This window comes from Acomys russatus, chromosome X (genome assembly GCF_903995435.1).
Source record: "Acomys russatus chromosome X, mAcoRus1.1, whole genome shotgun sequence".
Classification (NCBI taxonomy): Eukaryota; Metazoa; Chordata; class Mammalia; order Rodentia; family Muridae; genus Acomys; species Acomys russatus.
The window spans coordinates 27,606,139-27,618,354 of NC_067169.1; positions in this window are offsets into that span (position 1 = coordinate 27,606,139).

A 12,216-nucleotide genomic window follows, 5' to 3' on the forward strand; every position below is an offset into this window, starting at 1 on the left:
CAGCATCAGAGACCACAAGGCCTACCCCCAAAGTCACACATTTCCTCCAACAAGGCCACACCTACTCCAACAAGGCCACACCTCCTAAAAGTGCCACTCCCCATGGGCCAAGCATTCAAACACATGAGTCCATGGGACATACCTATTCAAACCACCACATTTCACTCTGTGGCCTTCAAAAGGCCCCCTAGTCTATCACAGTCTCAACAATGTTTAAAAGTCCAAAGTTCAGCCGGGCATGATGTCACACGCCTTTAATCCCAGCACTTGAGAGACAGAGGCAGGCAGCAGATAGCTGTGAGTCTGAGGCCAGCCTGGACTACAAAGTAAGTTCAGGACAGCCAAGTGTACACAGAGAAACCCTGTCTCAAAAAACAAAAAAAAAAAGTCCAAAATTCACCACATTTGAAGCCATCTCCATAAGGAGGTTCTTTGATGCTCATCATCCTCTTTGAGGTAGGCTTGGTGTTGTCAGGAGTTGGGCTCAATGTCCTCATTTCTACCACAGACAGAATTCTGCCTAAAAAGGGGCAAGCTTGGATGCAGGCAGAGTCGATGACCAAACTCTGCCAATACAGGCTAAGCAAGTCCTCAATAGTTCCTGCCTCACAAATATGTCTGTCAGATATATTGGGCCAGAAGGCTGAAGATGATGCTCCAGTGTTATACAGAGTTTTGGGTGAGTATTCAAGTAGCAAACTGTGTCTGTCATCTTCTCATTTGGAAAGCTACTAACCTGCACTCCCGGCATACTCAGGTAATCAAGTTTATTCCTTCTCAAGTCTCTGATGGGCTTGAAGACCAGGTAGCTTAGTTTTACGATGAAGCTTAGTTGTTTAGGGGGTAAGATGTTTTTAGGTCTAGATAGATGTTTTAAGTTGATAATGGCAAGATGTGATGGAGATTGATTTACATTCAGAATTTTAGATGCACCAAGATAGGAAAGATGTTTTCTTCAAGGCTGTCAAGTACAAATAGCCAAAACACTAACAATGTAACATTAATATAATTCCTGATTGTGTCATGGTTCTTCTTGCTATAGGTAGTTTATTGTATAGATGTGTAATAATATATATGTATATGTAAAAATAAAAAATGTTTATTTAATAAAAAAAGAAGAAAAAGTCCAAAGTTCAAAGTCTCTTCTGAGATTCATGCTATCTCTTAACTGTAATCCCCTATAAAATCAAAATAAAAAATCAGATCACATACTTTTAATATATCATGGAATATATATATATATATATATATATATATATATATATATATATATATATATATATATATATATATATATATAACCATTCCAAAATGTAGGGAAGACAGGAAATACTCGACAAAAGCAAGAAAAAAACCAGGTGGACAAACTCCAAACTCTCTATCTCCATGTCTGATGTCAAAATGCTCTTCAGATCTCCAATCACTTTCAGCTTTGTTGACAACAATACACGTCTTTCTCTTTGTCTGATTTTACTCCCTGATAGCAGCTTTCCTTGGTAGGTATCCCACAACTTTGACATTTCTAACCTCTTGGAGCCTCCAAGGCAAGCCAAGCTTCATGTTCACAGCTTGACACAATGGCTTTCACAATGGCCTCTCTGGACTCCATGTAGGGAAACCCCAGCCACATGCCTGGCCTCAGCAGCTTTCCTTAGTCATGGAGAGAGATTCTATAACCCCTTTTACACAATGGCCTCTTTGGGCCTCCATGACACATTTATGGACTCACAGGTTTTCCTTGATTGTAGATCCAGAACCACATGGCTGAACCTGCCAAATCCAGCTGCTTGCTGCCTCCCTCATTCAATTACATCTCTACCAGATTTATATTTTCCTTCACTGTCTAACCTAGGCTGTCCTGGAACTTGCTTTGTACCGGGTTGGCCTTGAACTCAGAGATCTGCATGCCTCTGTCTCCTGAGAGCTGGGATTAAAGGTGTGTGCCACCACATCTAGACCTAAGTTTTTTCTTTAATTCCTTTTCACAAGATGGAAGCTTAGCTAGGTGGGATCTTGCCCTGAGGTCACCACTCCCTTAATCCCACTTAATATCTTCAAACATAGGCTTTACCTCCCTTCCACTTACTGGTACCCCTTTAATTTTCGAACCATATTTTATTCTTGCTCAGCTTTCTCCCTAACATAACAGTGAACCATAGGACAGAGTCTATACTAGTTTGTTTTGAGATTTTCTTTGCCAATACATCTAGTCTAAATCTCTTGACCTTAGGTTCAGGCAGACTCTTTAAACAAGGGCAAAAAGCTGCCACATTCTTCACCACAATGTCACAATAATGATCTCTAGGCAATGTACTAAAAATCTTCTCTCCTGAAACCTTTTGAGCCATTCCCCCACAGTTAAAATCACATTTAACACTGCCATATTCCATGCTTCTACCAGTATGGCCCATTAAACCCCACTTAAAATATTTCATTCTTTCGAAACTCACAAAATCCACATTCCTCCAAACAAAAGCATGGTCCAACCTATTACAGCAATACCCCAGTCCCTGCTACCAACTTCTGTCTTAGGGTTTTCACTGGTGAAAAGAGACACATGACCAAAGCAACTCTTTTAAAGAACATATAACTGCAGCTGGCTTACAGTTTCAGAGGTTTAATCTATTATCTATAATTTATTATCATGGTGGTAAGTATGGCAGCATCCAGGCAGACATGATCTCAGAGAAGGAGCTGAGAGTTCTACATCTTAATCTTAAAGCAGCAAAAGGGAACTGAACTCCACACTAGGTGGAGCTTCAGCATAGTAGACCTCAAAGCTCACCCCTACAGTGATGTACTTCCTCCAACAAGGCCACACCTACTTCAAGAAGGCCACACCTCTTAATAGTGGTGCTCCCCATGGGCCAAGGATTCAAACATAAGACCCTATGAAGGCCATATCTATTCAAACCAACACAGAGGGAAAACTATTTTAACATGCCCAGCATTTTAAAGTCATTCTCACTTGACTGTGTGCATTAGAAAGGTAAATGTAAATATGTGCATATATTAGGAAATTTTATTCCTATGTGTCTGCTGTTCCTGTGACTACAAACATTAGAAACAAATTTGCCACTGTGTATTCAGTGCTTTCACTGGTGGTTCCTCAAATAATTAACCATAGTTACTATATGGCTCAGCAACTCCACTTGTGGAGAAACTCAACAGAAACAACCCCATATAATGATATAAAATTTGAACAGAAATGTTCATACAAATATTAATTATAGTTGTAAAAGTGGGATGAACTGATATGGTTGTATTAGTGAAATTTCCACTATAATACAATTCTCTAGATAATCAATTTTAAGAGAAGAAAGGTTTGGCTTATAGTTTTGATGGTTTCAGACTGTGGTTGGCTGACCTCATTGTTTTCAGTTTATTGTGGAGCAATGAATTGTGTCAGGAAAGTGTGGGAAAAGGACCCTTTTAACCTCTAGCTTGGAAGTAAAAGACAATAGAAAAGGGCCAGGGTTTCTAATCCCCTTCAAGAGAATGCCCCCTAGTGACAGTAAACTCCCTACTAGACCTACTTCCTAAAAGCTAGACCACCTTCCACCAGTGCTACAAGGTAGAGACAAGACCCTTAGTGCATGAAACTTTTGGAGACACATATCCAAATCATAGGAGTGGTCTATCCAGACAATGGTATATTATACAGCCATAAAACAGAGTAAAGATGTTATACATTACCAGGTTGACCCATGAAAACATGATGCTTAATGAAAGAACCAGTTAGAAAAGCACACATACACATACTGCATGATTCCATTTATATGAAATATCCAGAAGATAAAAATTTAAAATAAAAGATAAATTAGTGATGAGAGGTGATGAGGAAGTAGAGAAGTAAAGCAGTATATCCACAAAGTTCTTCCTACTTTACAAGACACCTCGGTTAGTTTTTGCTAACTTGACGTAAACTAGAGTCACCTCAGAGGAGACAAACTCAACCAAGAAAACGCTTCCATCAGACTAGACTGTAGGCAAGTCTGTGGTAGCATTATCTTCAGTAATGACTGATGTGTGAGAACCCAACCACTGTAGGGAGTGTCAAACTCTCCAGGTTGTCCTAGGTTCTATAAGAAAGCAAGATGAAGAAGCCATAGAAAGCAAGACAGTAAATAGCAGTCCTCTGTTGCTTCTGTATCAGTCCCTGCCTCTAGGTTCCTCCTTTATATTCTTGCCAGGGCCCCCTTCAAAAATGAAATATACCATTTATGTTTAAATAAACACTTTTCTTCCTCAAGTTGCTTTTGGTTAGTGTTTTATCACAATAATGGAGAAGCAAACTGAGGGAGTCCCAGATTTTGCTGATTATGTTACTGATTTAGAGTGATCTTTCTGAAATGCAAATTTTACTAAACTCTTTCCAATCCTTAAAATTCTTGTATTGCCCCACTGAGCACCCCAAGCTGTTCCTTGTATCTGTGCCTGTCATCATGAGTCCTGGATCTGGAATGTCGTTCCTCTGCTTTGTTCCACTAGTGAAGGGCTACTCTTTTAATTTAATTTAATTTAATTATATTTTAGATGTATGGCTGTTTTGCCTACATGTATGTCTGTGCACCAAATGTGTGTCCCATCCCCAAGAAGGACAAAAGAGAGCATTGGATCCCCTGAACTAAGGTATGGATGTAAGGGCTATATGCGTGCTGGAACTTGAACCTGGGTTCTCTGGCCACCATTTCTGTCAACTAAACCACATCTCCAGCCTAATGAATACACACACGCACACACACACACACACACACATATATATATATATATATTCTGCATCTCTGGAAATTTCCCAAATGAGGTTGTCACAGTCTCACCACTTGCAGATGGGACATGAGATGAACACATTAGACTACCATAGCGCCATCTGTCATGTCACAGTGGCCCTTTGTACTAAAAGTCACTTCCCCACATTGTAAAGGGGAAGGAGTCCTGAATCAGCTACATGAAGCCTTGGCTTCTAATCCTCAATCTTGAGACTGACACTTGTGAGAAGATTGCTAAAACTTCTCTGCTCTTAATTTTCCTATGTATAAAACATCTGTCCTTCTCAGCCTCAGACAATATAGGCAGGCCTTGTTTTGTAGCTCAAGCGCTTTCCCAGGGAGTTCTGCGGCCCCACCTCCCTATGCCATAATTTTTGAGTAATGTATACCTCAAAGCTAGACATCTGCTTAAGTCATACATATACATATATATATATGTATGTATATATACATATATATACACATATATGTACACAGATATAAACATGTACATACATACATACATAAACACCGAATTATATACTTATTACAGATATAATACATATATAAACATATATATAAAATGTTTAAATATATATTCAATTTTCAATATATATTTAAGTATACATTGAATATATGTGATTTTATATATATTCAAACAACTAGAGATACCCATAGTAAACAACAAATAGCAGATACTCATTAAATGTTTACTGTTGAATCAATGAATAATAGTAATAAACCCTGAGCTCCAATAGCCCTTTAGGACCTGACTTTATGCAAATGTGTTCATTTTAGCTGCTTTGAAGTATCATTAGGCTAGAATACCCTAGCAAGTAGTACTGGGAATGAAGGATGCATAATTCAGTGCTTAATACGACTCTCCAGAGAGGAATACACTTTTAGACTGCTAAGCTCCAAATGTTTTTTTATTTTTTTAATTCTCAGATTTAATGATACATAGAATTATTTTTGCAGGTAAGTATTTTTACTGATCCTCCTTGGTGTGAGCTTTATTAAGGAGTGTTCCTAATGGGCCTTGCTTTCATGAGTAAACTGAATCATTTGTTGCTATAAGAATTTTCACTAAAAAAAAAAAAAAAAACATTCTGTAGTTAGGTGTTTGGTTTTTAGATTTTAAGTCATTTTCTGCTTAAAAATTCACCTTTCAGTTGGTACAATCACAAGCACAAAGTTCCAAAGTTGTCTCTTTGGGGTTGTTGCTTTTATTGTTGTTTTGGAGTTTTGTTTGTTTGTTTGGTTGGTTGGTTTTGACTTGTGACATTGGGTGAAACATCCCATGTCCATGTGCTTCGGTTTCCTTGTTTGTGTGACAGAGGAAAGAAACAGTTCCTATTTTACAATTTTTGTGTGGTGTACATTCTTCAAGGGATTTTTTTTTAAACGATCGGTTTCATAATTAGCTCTAACAAAAAACATTAATGCTTTCTGGTGGAGTGAAATGAACAGTGTGCTGGAGACTGCCATCTGTGATGTCTAGTCATCACTGGAAGGACAGATTGCTCTTCAGGGCAGGCAGCAGTCTTGTTGAAATATGATGGGGAGTGCATGTGTAGTGGTTTGGATGAGAATGGCCCATACAGGTTGTTTGAATGTTTGGTCCCCAGTTAGTGGAACTATTTGGGAAAGATTAGGAGGTGTGGCCTTCTTGGAGGAGGTGTGTCATTGGGGATAGGCTTTGGGGTTTCAAAAGCTCATGCCAGGCCCAGGCTTCTCAGCAGCTGTTTGCGCTCAGCTCCTTCTCTAGCACCATCCCTGCCTGTCTGCTGCCACACTCTCTGCCATGATGATAACGGACTCACCCTCTGAAACTGGTGGCACTCAGAGGAAGGATAGCAGGCTACCAAGAAGAGACTTGATACCCTATGAGCATATACAGGGGGAGGAAATCCCCCTCAGTCACAGTCATAGGGGACGGGAATAAAGGGAAAATGGGAGGGAGGAAGGAATGGGAAGATACAAGGGATGGGCTAACAATTGAGATGTAATATGAATAAATTAATAAAATATAAAAAAGTTTCTTTTTCATAAGTTGCCATGGGCATGCTGTCACCTCACAGCAATAGTAACCCTAATTAAGACAACTTAAAAAGAACAGCTCCCTCCCGGTAATTCAAAAGGTGATTCAGGCTGGTTGTGGTGATGTACACCTTTAATTCCAATACTAGAGACACAGAAGCAGGTGGATTTCTGTGAATTTGAGGCCAGCTTGGTCTACATAGCAAGTTCCAGGACAACCAGGGCTACAATAGCAATATTTTTTTTTTTAGAAAACAAAACAGAGGGAAGCTGAGATCCCAAGGTTTATTTTGTTCCTTATATCAGCTTGTCTTACAAATGATTCTCAGGACTTACAGTGTTGCTATTTCAACTATGATCCTTCAATCCTCCAATGGATTCTGTGGTCCCATCTACTTCTCATGTGGAAGAGATAAGCTGGCCTTTGAAAAGAGGAAGTATAAGGAAGAAACATGACTCTGGTATTTGATGTCATGTTATAGGGAAACCTAGGACATATGGCTAAATGTAGGTTGGGAATTCATCCTTTTCCAATAGAAATTTCAAATATTGATTTGAAAGCTCCTCATGTGAATGCACCAAACTTCTCTCTGCTACATTTCTTGCTCATGGGTAAGAACTGACCACTATGGCCAGAGCTTTCTATGGAAAGGAAGAAGGATAAGGATATTCACTTTGCCCTGCTAAGCTGAAATAGGAAGTTAAAGAGACATGTTCAGTAACTCTCAGGATCACATTGAGCCCCTGGAATTAAGAAGCAGGCTACTGGCTGATTGAGATTTGACTACCCCATATGCATATATGGGATTGGCTTCTGCCATTATGAACTTTGTGGTTTGGGTGACTTAAGGCTAGGCACAACTGCCCAAAGGCACAAAGGTAGAAGCAGAGTTTCCCTAAATATTCCATAATTAATTAGCCATTCTTGCTTCTCAGGTTCAGGAGGATATCATATGGTTAACTGATGTCATAAATGAAAATTTAACCTAGTAATATAACAGGGCTGGAGGCCCAGGAAAGAACTGTGCTAGTTAGGGAGGGCTGTCTTGTGGGCTCTGTAGTTAGGCTTGGGTAATCCCAAACAAGCCTGCTACAGGGATAGAGACATAAAGATTAAGTTGTATTTGATACCTGGTCTGATAGCAAGGCAAAGTTCCAGAAACAGAATGACCTGGATGACCTGCAGCAAGGCATAGCTACATGAGAGCTCAAAGGCAACCAGAATAACTCAGTCAAGCTCAGCCTATGTTGATGAATGAGGTGAGACATCTCCAGCTATGGGTGTTGTATGAAGGCTTTTTTTTCTGGAGGGGTTAGTTGTTACATGATGGTAGATAACAGATACAAGGAACGATGCTGCTGCTTCATATGTAGACTCTGTATTATATGTTCTCAAGCCACTTTTACTTTTCTTAAGTACAGTAATGTTATAGACATTATGAAAAACAGTGTGCTTCAATGCTGCTCCCAGAAGACGTGGATTATTAGAGGAAAATATCAGTGGCCAACACAGGATAGCTCCCTACAAGTTATTAGTCATGGAGGACTCAGAGGTACCCAAAGCAACAGAGGCTATTATTTGTTTCTGATCGTCGTTGCCCACCATAACTAGATGGTATGCTTTATTGCTGAAGACAACACGCAATTTGGTTACAGTATATAAAGTAATCAATCTCAGACCAACTTTTTCCATTATGGCTAGCTTTCATAGTACCAGAAGGTGCCACAAAGACTGCTGGGGGAGAAAAGAACTCAATGTTCTTACCTAACACTGGACCCTAAATGCTACAGTACTTATCTGTCAGGCAAGACGCATCCACTGATGCAATACTGCCATACCCTTATGGAGGTAATCAGTTGCCTTCTGACTGGGTTTGAGGCCTGACACTGTAAAGCTGCTCAAAAGCTTCTGGCTTGGGAAGTCATATGCCTTATAGGGGGGTGTTGACTTTTGTTTTACTAAATGTTCTTGTTGTCAAATTGCCTTCTAAATATTCATACCCATAGATCTGTGATCATCTTATCTTTGGTTGGAGAAGATTCTTTTCTACAGTAGGCAGTGGTTAATGCCGAAACTCATAAAGTCAAAATGCTGAGAATACGTGACTGTGAGTGCTTTTCTCAATAGGGCACACATGAACTCGCAGCAGCTGTGATTATCTGCATAAGACCCACACAAGATCAAGCCAATCAAAAATTCCAACACTGATGGGAGAGGGGCTTCTGAGGCCCTACCCATATTAGAGGAGCTATTGGCAGTTAATGGCTACCAAGAGAAGGGAAAGTCTCTTTTTTCTAGAAGTGTGGCCTTAGTGAGGTTGCTCATTCTCCAGTGGATGGTTCCATACCTGTGTGCATATGAGCACAGTAATTGGATTCAATGGGTTAATAAAAAAAAACAGAGGAGCATGAAGTTGGGAGAGAGATGTGTTAGGGCTGATTACAGAGAATCGGGGGCAGGGACAAGGAGACAGATATGATCAAAGCACGTTGTGTTATGTATGAAATTTTCAAGGAATAATTTAAAATATCATTTTTAAATGTCCTTATTTATGAGATGAGTAAGATGTTATAATCACTGCAACTTTCAAGTCTTGACAAAAATTATGCATAAATGCCTAAAAAGTAAAGCAAATTATGACAAATGTTGCCAGTTTTTCAATCTCGGTGATTAATATATGTGGGATCATTTTATTGTTCTTCCAACGTTTCTATGTAAGAAGTTGGAGAGCACAATTTTAAAAGTCACTTTTTTCTCACACTGAGGAAACATTTTCATTCTAAAAGAAATGCTTTTGAAATTTGCTTCTGGAACTCTTTAATTGTGAGTAATCATCCTATTAACATTTGACCATAATTTCTTGGTTCTTCTCATAAACACTCAGGTACTTCATAAAGAACAAAGTCCAATTTTTAAATCATGTTAAAAGACACAGAAATTTCTATCAAATTAATGAATTTCAGGGCACATTTATCCTTACCAAATTTGATAATGCACAAAGTTAACTTTTAAAACCCCACGGCCATTTTAATGGTCAGTTGAAGTTGATGTACCAGTTCTATTTTTTGCTTTTAGGAACCAATATTCTGGCCCCTAGCCTGCATGTTTCATCGCTGTGTGTAAACAATAGTTAATACTTCATTGGTAAAAGACTAGGTTTATTCTAGAGGTATAGTGGCCAGATCTGCTCCTTAATAAACTGTAAGAAGCTCAACAGTTCAGTTGACAGATACAGTAGCCAGAGTTGTCCCAGGAACTGGGATCTTGGAAGCTATAGAGATTGGGAATCAACCCTTAGTTATGATACTTTATTCTTTTGTTTTTAATAGTTTATTTTATGTGTATGGCTACTTTGCCTTCATATATGTCTGGGAACACCGTGCATGCATGGTAGCTGAGGAGGCCAGAAGAGGGAGTCAGATCTCCTGAAACTGGACTTACAGACAATTGTGAACCAACATGAGGGACAAAACCTAGATCTTCTGGAGAACAGCCAGGATTTTAAAACACTGAGCAAGCTCTATGGCCCCTATTTTATTCTTTTATTTCATTATTTTTATTTTTAAAAATGTGTGTTCACGTTGGGGGATGCATGCATATTTACCTGTTGGCAATCTCAGGCTCAAGACCACCCAGCTTTTATTGAGACAGGGACTATTACTGGCTAGTATTCACCAAGTAGCCTATGCTGACTGGCCAGTTTCACCCAGGGGTCCACCTGTCTCAGTCTCTGAAGTGCTGGGATTACACCTGGCCATTGGGTTTGTTCATTTTCCATAGGTTCCGGGGATGGATCTCTAGTCCTTGGCGTTGTAATGCAAGCACTTTCCCAACCATGCTGTCACCCCACGCCCTGCAGTTATGATACTTTTCAAATCTAGTTACCACTCTGGTCCTCCTCAACTTCCTATGTTTTAAGGTAGAGAGCAAGATGACCACATGTCATAATGATAAAGTTACTATGTGACTGGATAGACATAATAACACAAAGTAGAAAACAAGTGACAACATGCTTTACACATAGTATCTTATGACTTCAATCTCTGGGAAAGAGGAAAAGTAGGAAAGCATCTGCCAGCTACAGCTCAGCCCTGGGTTTGCAGTGGGCTACCTACCCCATAGGCTTCAAACCCCCCAGAAATCCTGCGAGACAATTAACTGGAGTAAAAGAGGAAAACTATATTTGTGTTCATTTCATCTTTGTATCACATATTTGTTACACTAACAAAGTGGTCTGTTTATTTATTATAAGTAAATATATTGCTAATTTACAAATGGAGTATTGTATGAATACAATTTATAAGGAAACTCTTCCCTTCCTTCAACTGAGAGGGATGTTCAACCCATTTCTGAAGGGGTGGTACAGTCTGCTGTCCTAAAAGAAATCATAGATTCCTTTTTAAAAAAAAGATTTATTTATTTATTATGTATAGAGTGCTCTGTCTTCATGATAGAAGAGGGCATTAGATCACATTATAGATGGTTGTAATCCACCATTTGGTTACTGGGAATTGAACTTAGGACCTCTGGAAAAGGAGACAGTGCTCTTAACTGCTGAGCCAGCTCTCCAGCCCCATAGCTTCCTTTTTTTTTTTAAAAAAAAAAAATGAATTCTTTTTACAAAACATTTATTTCTTAGTATTTCTTATATAGAAGTGCTTGAAGTGTGTGTATAGATATATGTACTATATGTGTGCCTGGTGCCCTTGGACGCCATAAGAGGGCATCAGATCCCCCTGGCAATGCAGTTACATAAAAATGTGACCTGTTATTATGATTCCGGAAACCAATTCCAATGCTTTTAACTTCAGGGCCATCTCTCCAACTTGGGCACAGGACTCTCCCCCTTCCCCAGTGAATCAAGAAACAGAAGATGGAGCCACCTAGGAGAAGGTCAACTCCCCAGATATCTGTAGAGATGATATGCATTATTAGGCTTTCCTAGAGCAACAGAACCAATCATATCTATGAATACTTATACCAAAGTGTGGAGTGGGCTCATGAGAGTATGGAGGCTGGCCAGTTGAGAATTTGCCCAACAGCCATCAAGATGCAGTAGAATAAATAATGCCAGGTATTTGTATTCAAAGTCTGCTAGGCAGTCTAATTCTTTATAGAGGGTCCATTTGTTCGATCCAGTTCTTAGGCTGATTGGGTGAGGACCATCAACATAAAAAGAGTTTAAATGTTAATTCCATCCAAAAAGGTCCTTACCAACGGTCTCAAACAGCTTGTGGCCCAATCAAGTTGATACATAAAATTAAGCATCATAGGACACTACAATTGAACAAGGTAGCATCAGAATATTAAGTATAATATAATGTTATGTTTGCCTTCATACAGAGGCCTTTATGACTACACCACTCTTAGTTACACCACTTCCGTCCCCAAGCACTGAACTAAAACTTCTGCATTGGCCACTTTCAA